This window comes from Talpa occidentalis, unplaced genomic scaffold, assembly GCF_014898055.3.
Source record: "Talpa occidentalis isolate TD23 unplaced genomic scaffold, MPIMG_talOcc4v2.1 talOcc4.11, whole genome shotgun sequence".
Classification (NCBI taxonomy): domain Eukaryota; kingdom Metazoa; phylum Chordata; class Mammalia; order Eulipotyphla; family Talpidae; genus Talpa; species Talpa occidentalis.
Window position 1 is genome coordinate 20,135,610 of NW_023601104.1, and position 14,983 is coordinate 20,150,592.

The 14,983-nt window shown below is 40.6% G+C and overlaps 1 pseudogene; it reads right to left on the bottom strand.

Annotated features, from left to right (window-relative positions):
* Positions 1 to 1,620: 1,620 nt before the first annotated feature.
* Positions 1,621 to 1,851, bottom strand: LOC119237930 (NADH dehydrogenase [ubiquinone] 1 subunit C1, mitochondrial-like; annotated as a pseudogene).
* Between the last annotated feature and the right edge of the window lie 13,132 nt (positions 1,852 to 14,983).

The following is a 14,983-nucleotide window of genomic DNA, read 5'->3' on the forward strand; positions in this document are numbered from 1 at the left end:
TTTATGTTGAGATAATTTTTATTTATTTATTTATTATTTATTTATTTACTTACTTACTTACTTATTTTAAAGAATTATTTACTTATGCATACAAAAGCTGGGGTACAGGCCAGAGATGTGAGGGGTGAGAGGATTCACCAGAGACAGAGTGGGGAACAGAACAGGTGGATTAACTGAAGTACACTGCTGAGGGGAGCAGCGGGCGAGTCAGGAGAGGTCTGCTGTGCCATGTGGGCAGCTCCCTGGTGGGCCAGAGATGGAACTCTGCTGCAGTGGCTGCAGATAGCGTCATAGGTTGAGTCTCAACAACTTGCGCCACCAGGGAGGCCCAAGATAATTTTAGACTTAACAAAAAGTTGTGTAATAATACAGAGTATTCCCTGTCTGCCCTGATATTAATATCCTACATAACCATAGTGCAATTATTGAAACCAGGAACAACATTGATACTATACTTATAGCTACTCAACAGACAACTTGAATTTTGACTGTTTTCCTGCTAATGTCCTCCTTCTCCCCATCCAATCCAGGAGTTCACGTTGTCGTGTCTCCTTAGTCCCCTCCATTAGTGACAGTTCCTCAGTCTTCCTCAGTCTTCAGAGTCTTTCTTCAAAGTGTTGTTAGGTCAACATTCTGGGAGAGTTTGGGCCAGTCCTTTTGCATTATGTCTCTCAGTCTGATCCTTTTTCGTGATTAGATTGAAGAAACATATTTTTGACAGTGAAGTATATCAGGGATACTTGATGTTGATATGCTTTATTTATAAAGAGTAATGGTAATTTTAATCTCTTGGCTAAGGAGATTTCTGCCAAGTTTCTTTGCTAGAAAGTCACTATTTTCACGTATCCTATTTCTTATACTTTCACTTGCCTATCTTAGCATTTATCAGTGGGGTTGTTTGCAGCAATTACTGCTGTGGTGTTTGCCTGGACCAGGTGATTATCTAGTTCCACACTGAATACATTTTTTTTTTTTTACAGAGTCTGAATACAGGAGGATTTTTATTTTTTCATGTAATGATGTAAAACATAAATGCTGGCTTGACAAATATTCACATATAACATCACACATTAAAAACTCAACAGACTGGGGAATCCAGAGGAACTGTTGTATCACTCTATGGAGCATACTGTGTTAGTATTGTTAGGGGGAAATGATGTCCTGAGCTAATCCCATACAGACTTTGTGGACTCCACTCCCACTCCATACATCAAGACATTGGGAAAGACAAATCCCATCACCACCAAAGGGAAGGTGGCTGGGACCTGAGGGTGGAGTTATGCAGCCAGGTTGGATATAAAAACCAAACACGTGGGCCTTGGGGGACTCGCTGTCACTCGCCTCCTGGCTTCATGGCTCCTGGCTCGCGGCCAGCTCTCAGAGCGCCATTGGGGATTCCCGATCTGTGGATCGGATAGGACACATTAAAAACTTTGTCTCCCATTTTTCTCCCTGAACTGTACATTTCCTCGTTTCCCCTTCCCTTGTAAATAAACCTTTTATTAACTTTTCGCGTGTGCCTGCAGTAGAGCATTGATAAGTCCTTTAAGCGCGTGGGTGAGGACCCACAGTCAGGCACCCCGTTTTGTACCGGGGCTGCCCTATAACAGTTTTCCAAAAGTTTATTCCAATCCATTCCTTCTTTTATACTCTAAAACATCTTCATTATGCTGCTTGATGAAATAGAACCACAGAAAGGCCGAGGTGCCCAAGGTCAGGCCAACTTTCAGCCAGTTGGGTTGGTCGTGTGGCGGGTCCCGCACGTGGAACTTAGCCAGCGGCGGAAACACTCGGGAGCCTGGCTGGGGCCAGCAGCCAGGAGCAGCGGCGCAGCCACGCGGGCGCCGCCATGTTGCCGGGTCGGCGGCCGGAAGCACCTGAATACATTTTTTTAATCAGAATTCCACTGGGAAAAAGGGCTGCCCTTTTATTCATTCATTTTTACATTTTTTTCATTCAGTTTTACATTTTTATGTACACGAGTATGATGTCGTGGCTATTTATTTTATAGAATAATTTATAATCTGATATTATCACTATTTTTCATTCAAAATGTCTAAGCTTAGGCTTTTACAAATTTTTAAAGTCTGCTCCTGTGCCTTCCTAAATGCTCCATTATTATTTTTTTTATATCACAGCATTGAGGTGTAATTCATAAACCATAACATTCACCCTTTCATAGTGTCCAATTCAATAGTTTTTTGTATATGTACTAAGATTGTGCAACTGACACCACTATCTAACTCTAGAATATTTTTGTCACCCTATAAAAGAAACCCTTTACCCATAAACACTCACTCCCCTTTTCCCCTGACAATCACTAATCTGCTTTCCTTTTCTATGAATGTGCCTATTCTGGGCATTTCATCTCAATGGAGTCAGACATTCTGTGGCCTTGGTGTCTGGCTTCTTTCACTTAGCATGGTGCTCTTCAGGGTCCCCCTTGGTGTGGAATATATCTGTTCTTTTCAGATAGTCCGTTGACTGTAACAGTACATCATATTGACACACCACTTTATTTTTGTTACTTAAATTATTTTATGTGACTAAATGCACATTTTAACATTGCTTAGTCCATGCATACCTCACACTTTGCCCATTTTTGTTTTTCTTTATAATCTGCGTGTTTATACATGACCATGTCTTTTCCTTAAAATCTTTCTATGACTCCCATTACTAGCTACATAGACGCTTTTCACTGGTTCCAGATGTTTCAAAACGTAGACATTTGGAAAAAAAAAAAACCTCAAATTTTATTGACTTAGCATTTGTTTACAAGACTATCATTTCAGTAGTAGCACCTCACATGTATTCCTGGGCCAATACACTATCGCATTTATCCGTTCTGCTGGCACCCCCTTTCTGGTAACCACCATGTTTTTCACAGAGTCTAAGAGTTGTTTTTTTTTTTTTTAAATAGAGGCATGTTTTATTTATTTATTTGTTTGTTTGTTTGTTTTTTTGTTTATATAAGCACTGTGTACAGTCAGAAGCGCGGGAGGGTGAGAGAATTCACCAGAGCCAGAGCGGGGAGCCGAGCAGGCAGAAGGACCGAAGTACACTGCCGAGGGGAGCAGCGGGCGGCAGGAGAGGTCTGCGCGCCATGTGGGACCCTCCTCTGGTGGCCAGGGAGCAGCTGGGGAGCAGCCGGGGATCGAACCGGCAACCGGCGCTGCAAAGACTGCGGGCAGCTTCGCAACCCAGCGCTCAACCACTGTGCCACCGGGGAGGCCCCTAAGAGTTGTTTTGCTGGACATACTATGTTTTGTTGATCTGTGTATCCATGCATAAACGCCTGTATTGTTTCCAAATTTGGCTTATGTGACTAATGCTGATATGAACATTTGTGAACAGGTTTTTCTGTAAACACTTTTTCCATTCTTTTGGTTTTATACCTATGAGCGGAACTACTGAATTAAAGAGTAATTCCGTGATTAAAATTTTAAGTAATTTCCATAATTGTCTTTTTTTTTTAAGATTTATTTATTTCTCTGTTTTTGTGTAGAAGAACTGGGGTGTAGGTCAGAGGTGTGGGAGGGTGAGAGGATCACCACGGAGTGGGAGCAGTGCAGGCAGATCAGTGAAATACACTGCGGAGGGGAGCAGCAGGCAAGAAAGGAGGGTTCTGCTGTGCCATGTGGGTAGCTCCCTGGCCAGGGACTGTGCGGTGGGCCATTGCGGTGATAGCGCTGAGACTTAATTCCTAGGCCACCAGAGAAGCCCACACACTTGTCTCTTTTATTATAGCTGTCTTAGAGTTTATAAATTAATAATTTTTGTGCTTTTAATTTGCATTTCCCTAATGGCTAATGATCTTTTCCTATGCTCATTTACCATTTGTGTGTCTTATTTTTATTTAGATTGTATCTAATTTTGTTCAACAAGTATTATAGTCTCTTGTATATGTTTTGCAAATCTTTTGTTAAATATATTCCCAAGTATTTTATTATTTTTGATGCCAATGTGAAAAGAATAAATAAAAAATTCACTTTCAGATCGTTCATTGGTAAGTGTGTAGAAATACAACTGATATTTTTGTATAATGATCTTGTATCCTTCAATCTTGTTGAATTTATTAGTTTCTTGTAGACCTCTTAGGATTTTCTATATGCATGGTCATGCTATCTGTGTATAGAGGTAGTTTTACTTCTTTCTTTCCACTCTGGATTTTATCTTACTTCTTTTTCTTGCCTAATTAACCTTGCTGGAAGCTCCAGTACAATTCTGAATAGAAGTGGTGCTGCTGGTATCCTTGTCTTGGCCCTGATCTTCAGAGGAAAGGATTCAGTCTTCTATCATGAAGCGTGATGCTAGCTGAGGGCTTTCCATAGAGATTATTTATCAAGTGGCAGAAGCTGCCTGCTATTTTTAGTGTTTTGAGAGTTTTATCAGAAAGGGTTGTTAATTTTGTCAAATATCCTTTCTGCATCCACTAAGGTGATCATGTGGATTTTGTTTCTTAGCGTATTATGTGGTATATTACATTAATTCATGATAAGATGTTAAACCAACCATGTATTCTTAGGATAAATTCTCCGGCAGTCATGGTGTATTCTCTTTTTTGTATGTTGCTGAATTCGATTTGCTAGTACTGACTTGCTGTGGAGAGCAAAATCATACCTGGTTGGGATTTGCTGAGCTAGAGGATAGACTGAGTCATCTTTCTATTCTCTACAGTGATCGTGTATATAAGGCGCAATCTAAGCGTATGTAGCCCATGTCTCGACCTGGACAATAAGAGGGCAAATATGAAGAAAAGGGCTTCACTTCCTTCAGGTGAGTGCAGATATACATGGCAACCCTCGATACTATGGCAATGCAAATAGATGGGCAATCCTGGAGTCAGGCATAGGCTGAGGAAGCAATCAAATGTTTGTATAGAAGGTACCTGGGATATGTAGAGGAACTGCAATTAAGAGGAAGACCTCTCTGAGGTTGGATGGCCCCCAGTTTGGTCTTACGCCTTCCCAGAAGACCATAGTGGACAGGGATCCAATTAATTTGGGTCCCTCAAATATTCTTGGCACATGGCAGGAGATACCGACAGTCTGCCAGTATCTGGGCTCAGATTTGGGCTATCACTGAGGCAGACCAAGTATTAAGGAACCAACAATGCAGGAGCACTCAAAACATGAGAACAAATTTTGGGAAGAACATGAGTTATAAGGAAAAGCATTAAAGCAGTTTTCATGGGAAACAGAATTTTTTGGACTTCTTTCCATGCTCTTTAGATTTAGTAATGTCTTGATTAAAAAAAATTTTATTCACTTATTGTTTTAGTACTGTCTTAATTTTGAATCAAAACAGGGGTAAGTTGGGGAGGAGATGGGTGAGAGGAAGTACATCATAATTTTCTCAGGGCTAGAGGCCCAGCCCTGTCTGAGGGTTTATCAGAATGCACTCAAGTGGGAAAGTCCTCCAGGTCTTCCTTCTATTTTATAAAAGAGGAAGCTGAAGATTAGAGAAGTTAAGACCTTTCCATTCAAAATGTGGCCTGTGGACCAGCAATGTGGCATCACCTGGGAATGTCAGAAATGCCAGAGCTCAAGCCTCACCTCAGAATGATTTAATCAGATATACATTTTTAGTAAGAACTCCAGGTGACATGTGTATGCTTTAGTCTTAGAAGCACTGGGTTAAAAGACTTGAGGATTTTATTTATTTACTTTTTTTAAAGATTTATTTATTTATTTATGCATACAAGAGCTGGGATATGGGCCAGAGATGTGGGAGGTGAGAGGACTCACCAGAGACAGAGTGGGGAACAGAACAGGCAGACTGACTAAAATACACTGCTGAGGAGAGCAGTGGGCGAGACAGGAGAGGTCTGCTGCACCATGTGGGTATCTCCGTGGCTGGCCGGTGATTGAACCAGCGCTGCAGAGGCTGCAGACAGCTTCACAGAGCTGCGCTCAACCTGCTGTGCCACTGGGGAGGCCCTATTTATTTACTCTTTAAAGATTTATTTATTTATGCATACAAGAGTTGGAGTGTAGGCCAGAGGTGTGGGACGTGAGAGGATTCACCACAGACAGAGAGGGGAGCAGAACAGGTGGACTGACTGAAATACACGGCTGAGGGGAGCAGCGGGTGAGAGAGGAGAGGTCTGCCGCACCATGTGGATTAGCTCCTTGGCTAGGGATCGAGCTGCAGTGGCTGTGGATAGTTTGATAGTGCTGAGACTTAACCCCTTGCACCACCAAGGAGGCCCAAAAGACTTGATTTTAGAAACAGGAAAGCTAAGAGTGGGATCCATATTTCTTGATTCTGTCCTTGCAACAGAGTTGTCCCCAGGGAAAGGGGAGGTTCCAGTTCCCACCCCCACCCAAGGGAAGGTGGAGCTGAGCAGGGAGGAGAAGAAGCTGGAAAGGAGACTGAGGGAGGAAGGAAGCAGGATGGAGAGCAAGGACCAGGAGGAGGCCCATGGAGGGGTGACACATGTGAAGAAGCTGCACTTGCTTATTGGTCCTGGATTGGTTGAAACAGATGTGAGTGAGAGACCCGTGGGGAGGTTAACAAAGGCAGCATTTATCTTCATTTTATTCCTTTTTGTCCCAGACATGCCGGGCCCCTTCTGCCTCTTTCCTATGGGTCCCCACCAGAAGGTGCCTTAGACTTGTGGCAGCCTTTCAGGCCTCAGAGGCCCTGCTTTGGGCCAACCCTGTTTGGCTGGACGTTTACCCATGAGGAGACAGGTAATTTCGGGTGCTGGATTTGGAAACTACATTCTTTCCCTTTTCATTGTTACACACTAATTGTATTAAAGTTCCTTTCCGTTAATGGTCTTGTGCGCTAGAGTGTGTTTTGTCTTCATGTGGCAGACGGCAGAACTTAGAATGGGCAGATTTGGGGGTTATGGGGTGTCCCTGTCCCTGCTCTGTAACCGTGTGTGTGTGTGTGTGTGTGTGTGTGTGTGTGTGTGAGTGTGTGTGTATGAGAGAGAGAGGGAGAGAGCACCTGGAGAGGGAACCAGGGTCAATTGAGGGGATCCACAGGTGAAGTATCCCCAGTGGATCATGGGTGAGCTTCTTGATTGAGTCTGCGACATAGTTTAGGATCTGTCTTTCTTTCATGGCTTCTGAGAGTCCTGTCTGCTGCTCCCACCATCAGTTCTTGCCCCCCAGGTGGACAACTCATGATTCAGCGCTGTGGAGGGTGTGAGAGAAAAATGGCCCTTAGGGCCTCCCCGGTGGCGCAGCGGTTGAGCACTGGGTTGCAAGGCTGCCCACAGCCTCTGCAGTGCTGGTTCGATCCCTGGCCGCCGGGGGAGGGTCCCACATGGCGCGCAGACCTCTCTCACCGCCTCTGCTCCCCTCAGCAGTGTACTTCGTCAGTCTGCCTGCTCTGCTATCTCCTCTGGCTCTGGTGAATTCTCTCACCCTCCTGCACTTCTGACTGTACCCAGTGCTTGTATAAATAAATAAATAAATCTTTAAGAAAAAAAAAAGAAAAATGGGCCTTTAACAGTGTCCCAAACAGCTGGGGTAGCCAGGAGCTCCTTCACGTGTTCTCACTTTCCCCTGTGCAAGAAACCATAGCCAAAAAGGTCTCTCTAAAGAGACTAAAACTCAAGTGGAGACAAGTGGATGATCTGGTTGTGGAGACCTAGTGGTAACACATCAGAATGTTGGAAATGGGGGTAAAGTTTCAACACCCAAAAAGAGAGCACTATACATTCTCTCCTATCACCCACTTCATACTCATGAATGCAACTGGTGAGTGAATCGTGTTCTTATTGAATGTGGTTAGTGGAAGTGAGGATCCTGCCCAGTAGGATGGAAATAGGAAGAATCTGCTTTGGAAGGAATGAAAGCCAATTAAATTTTAGGTAGTTATTTGTCATCTGCAGTCAGCACATACACTGTTTTCAGTGCTTTAATGAAATAGAAGAGAAATGTGACCCCATATAGACTTTTGCACTCCTGGGCTTCATTTACAATGTCTTCCCCAGGTGTTCTTGGTGCCCCCAAATTCTCCCTGGGGAGTCATCCAAATCTATATTCATTGGCCCCACTTTCAAAAGACCTGAGGAGTCAAAGCTTTCAAGGTGCAGTGTTTGGAATGTCTGCAGGAATCTCTTTCTCTGTAAGGCTCAAAGACAATTCATCCTTCAAATTTTTTTTCTTCTGACAGACTGTAGTTTTTTCCTTTCTGGTATCCTGAAGCATACATTAATTTGGTTTCTGTTACAGGGCCAACCCCAATGGCCCTTTCACATGTTTTTCTACATCTTTCCTTTTCCTACCTTTGGAGAATCTAAATGTAACCACTGGAATTTTGTCAAGAAAACAGTCCTTAGTTTATTTTAAAAAATGAAAAATCTGCTTGGAAATTTTTTTAAATGGAAAAAAGTCTGCATTTTAACAGATTTGCTGAGAATAACAAAAATAGCTAAGATTTTTCAAGGATTTATCATGCCAAATTCTGTGTTAAACTTTATTTACTTCTAATTTCTAATCCTCATAGTTTAGACACTTATCCCCATTTTACAGATGAGGGAATTGAGATTTAGGGTAGTTAAAAAATTGGTACAGGGGCCTCCCTGCTGGCCTAGGGGTTAAGTCTCAGCGCTACCATTGTGAAGGCCTAGCAGACCTCTCCTGTCTTGCCTGCTGCTCCCCTCAGCAGTATATTTCAGTAAATCTACCTGTTCTGCTCCCCACGCTGTCTCTGGGGAATCCTCTCACTCCACCCCCACATCTCTGGCCTACACCCAGTTCTTCTATGCAAAAATAAATAAAATCTTAAAACAGTGGAGGAGCGGCTGTGCTCAGATTTAAAAAAAAAAATAGTGATAATTGGTCCAGGGTCATACAGCTAGTAATCAGTAATGCAATATACTTCCCTTTTTACTGAGTCAGGCCTCTAGATCAATCATTATACTGTATTAAATAAAGAGGATTTTCATTTTCTCAGACAGACAGACAGACACACACACGCGCGCACATGTTTTACTGGAGAGGACTTTTAAAGGCTACTTTTGCTAATAATTTTTTTTTTCTGAGAGTCAATCAGGTTACTATACATGGTTAACATCTATATATAGAATGTCCCACTTCTATTTAAACATATCCTCCTGCTCCACTATAGAACACTTCGGTATTTTTCTACCATCAGGCAATTTTTTTTAAACCATAGTACTGACTTCAGTTCTCAAGCATGTTGTCCTCTCAGCTCCCCTCTTCCGCCAAAGAAAATCCATGAGCTACTGGCTTAGGATTGCAGAGAGAATAAAAACAAAGGAAGGCATGAATTGTCTAAATTTAAAGTGCTGGAAAATCCAACATTTTATTTACTACGTTTTGGTGACTACATAAATGCTGAAACATTTTAACACTGAAAAGCATGATGGCATCATCACTTGCTTTTTTTTCTTTTTTTTCTTTTTTGCTTAGCAAACACAGCAGATGATATTGCACGGCATAAAGTGAGAACAGTAGCGAAGCTTAAAAAAAATGAAAAAACCTTAATGCAGTACAGGAGATACTCATAAACAAACCAGAATAATGCCTAATGCATTACACCTTTTGTTGCTACACACAAAAGTACAGGAGAAGCATTGGACAGAAAGAGAGAGAGAGAGAGAGACAAAATATTAGCAACCAACCATAACTGGGTACAATAATCATTTAGTCTGAAATGTAGATGCAACGTAGAAACTACCACTGCTTTCTAATTGACGAAGAAAATGACAGCAACATTTGTCTTTTATAAAAAAATCTAAGCCCCTCATGGTTAGGTTTTTTAAAATTAATTAATTATTTAATTATGCAGTTAACTTTTTCCTCCCCCATTGCTAAGGAAGAACTCCCTCTGCTCTTGGAAGATTTTCTACTCTACTGGTCTTTTTTTTTTTTTTTAATTTTTATTTATTTATTTTTTACCTGATGATTGTCTTAGGCACCCTCCTACATAATAAACCATCAAGCTAACTTGAACAGGGAAACTGAGTCACACTCAAACAATACCTAAGGTCAAAGGTATACTAAAAATAGAGGAGAGACAGATGGGCTGACTTCAGAGGGACAAGAGACACAGGAAGATATGAAGACAACTACCGAAGCGAGTGGAAGACAATGTTTTAAAGTTTATTTTGTTAAAAAATACTTGTCACTTCGTTCAGACGGCAAATCTAAAATGAGCCCACAATGATTATGTAATAAATGCAGAACATACCACAAAAAAATCAAGACTAACACAGAAACAGAAACTATGATCTTGAGAATACAACTCTGTTCAGCGTATCATTGCTGATGGTAAAAGTCTACTCCCTCAACCATTTTCCTGGGCTTTCTGTAACTCACTGCACAGTATTTGTATTTAAAAAAAAATTAGTCAATGCCTACCCACAGAGCACTGAATGGTCCTGCAACTCAGAGCAGATTTATTGCCCTATTAAAATACATAATGAGTATAAAAATGTTTCTAAGAAAATGTAACATTTGACCCAAAGTCTAAGCCCACCCTTTCCTTTCCCACCCCAAATACCCCTGGAAAAGAAAATAAGGTAAAATTCTGGTATTGAGAGGAAAAATATTTACATCTATGGGTTTATGCCATGTAGGTGATGCGACTTATTTCAGCAAAATAAGATAAAATAGTGGGCACCGGCTCTTCTGAGGATTCCACCAGTTGGGTTAGAATCTGTGTGTGTGCTAGCGAGGGCCGGGCCAAGTGTCTGAACAGCCTCGATGAAGGTGGTCTGGGGCAGGGACCATCTCTAGTGTGTGGACAAGAAAATTCAAGAAGATGAAGTGTGAGAAGAGGCAAACCCAAGTGGGTCTGGGGTCTGTAAACACCAGAACTTTGACATGAAGGGTAATTCCTTCAATTTTGTTGGGAGAATTATGGAGAGTCACTAAGGGGTAGTTTTGGACAGGAAACTCCAATAAATGGACATGGAGAACATATAACTCTCAGGCATTTTCCTTAAGTTGGATTGATAATTGGGGCCAAGCTATTAAGCAGTGCTTCTTTCAGGGGTTGGCCTAACAGGTGGGGGCCTGGTCAGCTGCCCCTCAGGCTTGACTGACAGGAAAGGTCTGAAGCTAAAGTATCTCCTCTCAGCTCAGCCAAGGAACTGCATCTCCATGCCCTGCCCCTGCCTAGAAGCAGTTCAGAAACTTGGTGAAATTAAGATTTCCAAATTCAAGTTAGCTTGTCTCTTTCTAGTTTTTACACTCTTTACTTCTCATACCCGTGAGAATGGTTTGGGGGGGAAAAAAAAAGTAGCGATGTATCTCACAAATGCCGGTGCTCTGAAACATTAAATGAGTCTTAATTCTTTGGAATTTCAGGTCTAACCTGCAAAGAAATCTTTCCTAAAGAAAAAAAAGAATTAATAAATTAATGGAAGAACATGAATAATGCCTTCTTTCTAAGTGACAGAAAGGACTACCTTGAAACACTCATTTTGGCATGTACAAATTTTTTGAGGGGGGAACCTGGCAGTGTTCACAACACACATCGAAGTGCCTGCTAAGAAAAAGCTAAGGATACACCCTGCAGTTAAGAGAAGCTCTTGTCTCCAGCTTATCTTAGCATCAAGAACAGAAAGATTGTAACAGAAAGCTTTGGCCGTTTTGATTCTACTATATACATTTTAAAAACTACACAGTCATAAATTAAAGCAGTGATTAAATAAGCTCATATAAAATGTAGTTAAATTAAAAAAATCACAGCACATTAGAGAAAAATAGGAACCAGTTTCACAAAAAAGAGATTATATATATATATATATATTTTTTTTTTTTTACCCTGTGGAAACAAATTTACTACAAAACACAAAAACTTCAAAAGTAACCATCAAAACGAAAATCATTTCTTATTCCATTCTTGCATTTTTTACACAACCCTTAACCCACCTGGGGGAACATTTCCAGAAATTAAGTCTTCCTTGAGCAGCAGAGCAGTTCTGTCAAGAAAATAAACCCCAAACCAAAGTAGGGGGTGGGGTGGAGGGGGACATCCCAAACATACAAACTACAAAATAAATAAGAATTATAAAGTTTCTTTTAAAAGTAACCTTAACAATTATCAAACTAGTAAGTTCTGCCTTATCACATAGACTCTCTATACAACATAACCCTAAAACTTTATTACTATGAGGTATTTGGAGGAATTGGTAAAAGTGATGCACGGCCTGCCTGATGAAGGGACTCGGTGAACTGGGGGAACCTGGAGAGGGAACCAGGAGGAGGAGCTTTGGTTTATCAGCAAGAAATTGGGGGAAAAAAGTCATCCTTTGGTATCAAAGAAAGTTTCATTGCATGGTTGCACGGAAAAAGCACCACGGTGAATAATTATTCCTTTTTTTTTTTTTTTCATTAGTGGCCTTTCTAAGAGGCTGAGGTATTCAAAGAGTATAAGGTGAGAGAGGTCAACAGCGGTTTAACACTTTGGTTCAAGCAAGGCACTCATCCTAGGAGTTTACAAAGTTTGCAACATGTTTGCCTAGAGATTTACAAGTAGAACTAGCAGTTATACGAGTAGTATTTCCTAATGTTGTTGTTGTTGTTCGTATCATTATTATTAAGAATGAAGACAAGTTTACACACTGAGTGAAGAGTGAGGAGGGAGGAAGAGGTGGGAGAAGGAAGGGGTGAGTTCCCTCTGCAGACCAAGGCCGTGCATGAAAATATCTTTGGTATTCTTTGGTATCATCAATGTGATTAAAATCACCAATGGAGATCGAGTGAGGTAGCATCTTTGGTTCACACTATAAATAGTAGATCTTTACACCTTTTTTTTTTTACACGTGGAAGTAGCTATTTTCTTACCTTCTGCTGCTTTGTCCATACTATTTAGGAAATAGTTACCAAATGTACTGTAAAGCTAACCACACCACAATAATAACCCAGAAGGCCAATCGCATCTCAAAAGAGCTTCTGGGGTTTGAATGCACCCTAAACAACTAGATAGGAAAGGGAGAAGTGCTTTCTCTTTGTTTGCTAAATGCATAGTTTTCATCCTTTATGTACAAAGAAGGGAGGACCTTTCTTAGGGAAAATGCCTTTACAGCTCCTGTGAAATTGTCCTAGGACTCTTTGGTATAGCAAAGTTTGCATTTAACCTGCGAAGATGGGTCATTCACCTGGGGTAGCAATGGGAATGGCATGAGTCCAAAAGTAGCATCGTGCTTTATTTTTTTTTTTTCTGGAAAGTTATTTAATTAGTTTCCTTGGGCAGAGTGAGTGACATGCTCAGTTAGAACTTCTGGATCTCCCCATACATGTTCTTTGGTCTTGGGGTCATTCCAGCTGCAACCAGGGACTAGGATATTCAGTTTCTTATATCCAGAGTTCTTTTACCTGAACATTTACTGAAGTCTGGGCTTTTGGAGTGCCGAGATGTTACAGCTCCCACTCTCGCTCTTGGCCCCCTTTCAAGGGAAGCTCTGGTCATGAGAGCACCTGAATGATTTATGGCCAACAGAGTCTAACATTCCAAAGAATAAGATACCTTTCTAGGGGAATTTTGCTAAAAGATTGAGAAATGATGGGTGAACAAATAGCATGTGATCTGCTCCACTGAATGTGGTAGGTTAAGAAGACTGAGCTATAAATCAATGCTAGACTAAATAGGAATGGAAGCATTTTTTTCTCTGTGTGCCAATTCAGAAGCAATAAAGATTATCATACATGATGTAATAAGGATATTGCTTGTGAGAGGTTGAGTTTATCCATTATGATGTCTAAAAAGCAAAGGTTGTATGCTTAAACAGTCAAGTAAAAATTGCTCTGCAGGCTCTGATTTGTGCATTTGTTTATGAGAAAATATATCTCTAGGCCCTGAAATTGCATAATGGGTGCAAATTCAATGCTGGTATGAAAATTATCTTTGGTGTTAGCAAATAGGATCACTGGTTGTCTTTCAGAAAATATGGTGGGAACAGTAAATAGGTAATAATATTCTACACATTACCAAAATAATGGGTTGAAAATATAAAATGCATTGGATTACCTTGAGGAGTAATACAGTAAAAGCAAAGCAAAATATATGGTTGTTGAAATTCAACATTTGTCTTTCCTGGGGTATTGACTTAGGTAAGATTGTGTGTAGATATAGCTTGAATTTCCCTGCATTTATAACTCTCATGTTTTAAATATATAAGGCTTTTCTCCCTCCTAAACTATAAGTACTGTCCTCATGGTCCCTTCCATTCCTGGAGAGAAAAAGTGAATCAGGTTTTTTCCTTTTTGCGTCACTGACAAGGTTACATATTTTTACCAAATTCCAAGGGTGACCATTTAAATGGCCTCTTTAATAGTTGAACTATAATTGTGCCATATTTTGAAGGGAAATTGTAAGCTGGAATTTGGGATGAGATAAAAAATTACTAAAACAAAATGTGTCAAGGCAAATGCAATATTTGATCAAAGGACAAGTAGGTGTTTGATTTCCTTTTCTCATTCAGCCTGAAGGAGACACAGATGGCGCACTGGCCTAACTTCCTCTCTCCAGGTGCCTGTCTTTTCTAAACCTAGATAAAATACTGACATTTGATGTTAAAGAGTTAGGTTTTGTGTCGAGATGGTTTAGTATTTTAATGAGTCTCAATAAACAACTTATTGTTGAGATAAAATTTAATTTTATATTTCTATTTAGGTGTGGTAATTAACCAATAATTTACCTAACAGTACAAAAGGCATCCACTTATATGAGTTACAATTCAGCTGGATTCAGAGAGAGAATTTTTCTGGAAATCAAGTGATTCACTTGGGTACTAGTGTTGATAGCACAATTGCATAATTTAGCCTTGATTTCAACAGCCCTAATTGATTTGGAAAAACAAAATTTAAATTTTTGTGTTTGGAAGCTCAGGTCTAGTTTCTTTACCTGTCTGTCCCCATTAGAGAGAGGAATCTGTGTTATAAAAGTTGCAGCTTAATGCAGTAGCAAGAAAGAATATAGTCTGCTTTGGAGAATATGCTTTAGTGAAATAAACAGCTTAATGCCTATATAACCCAAAGTTTGTCTTCCA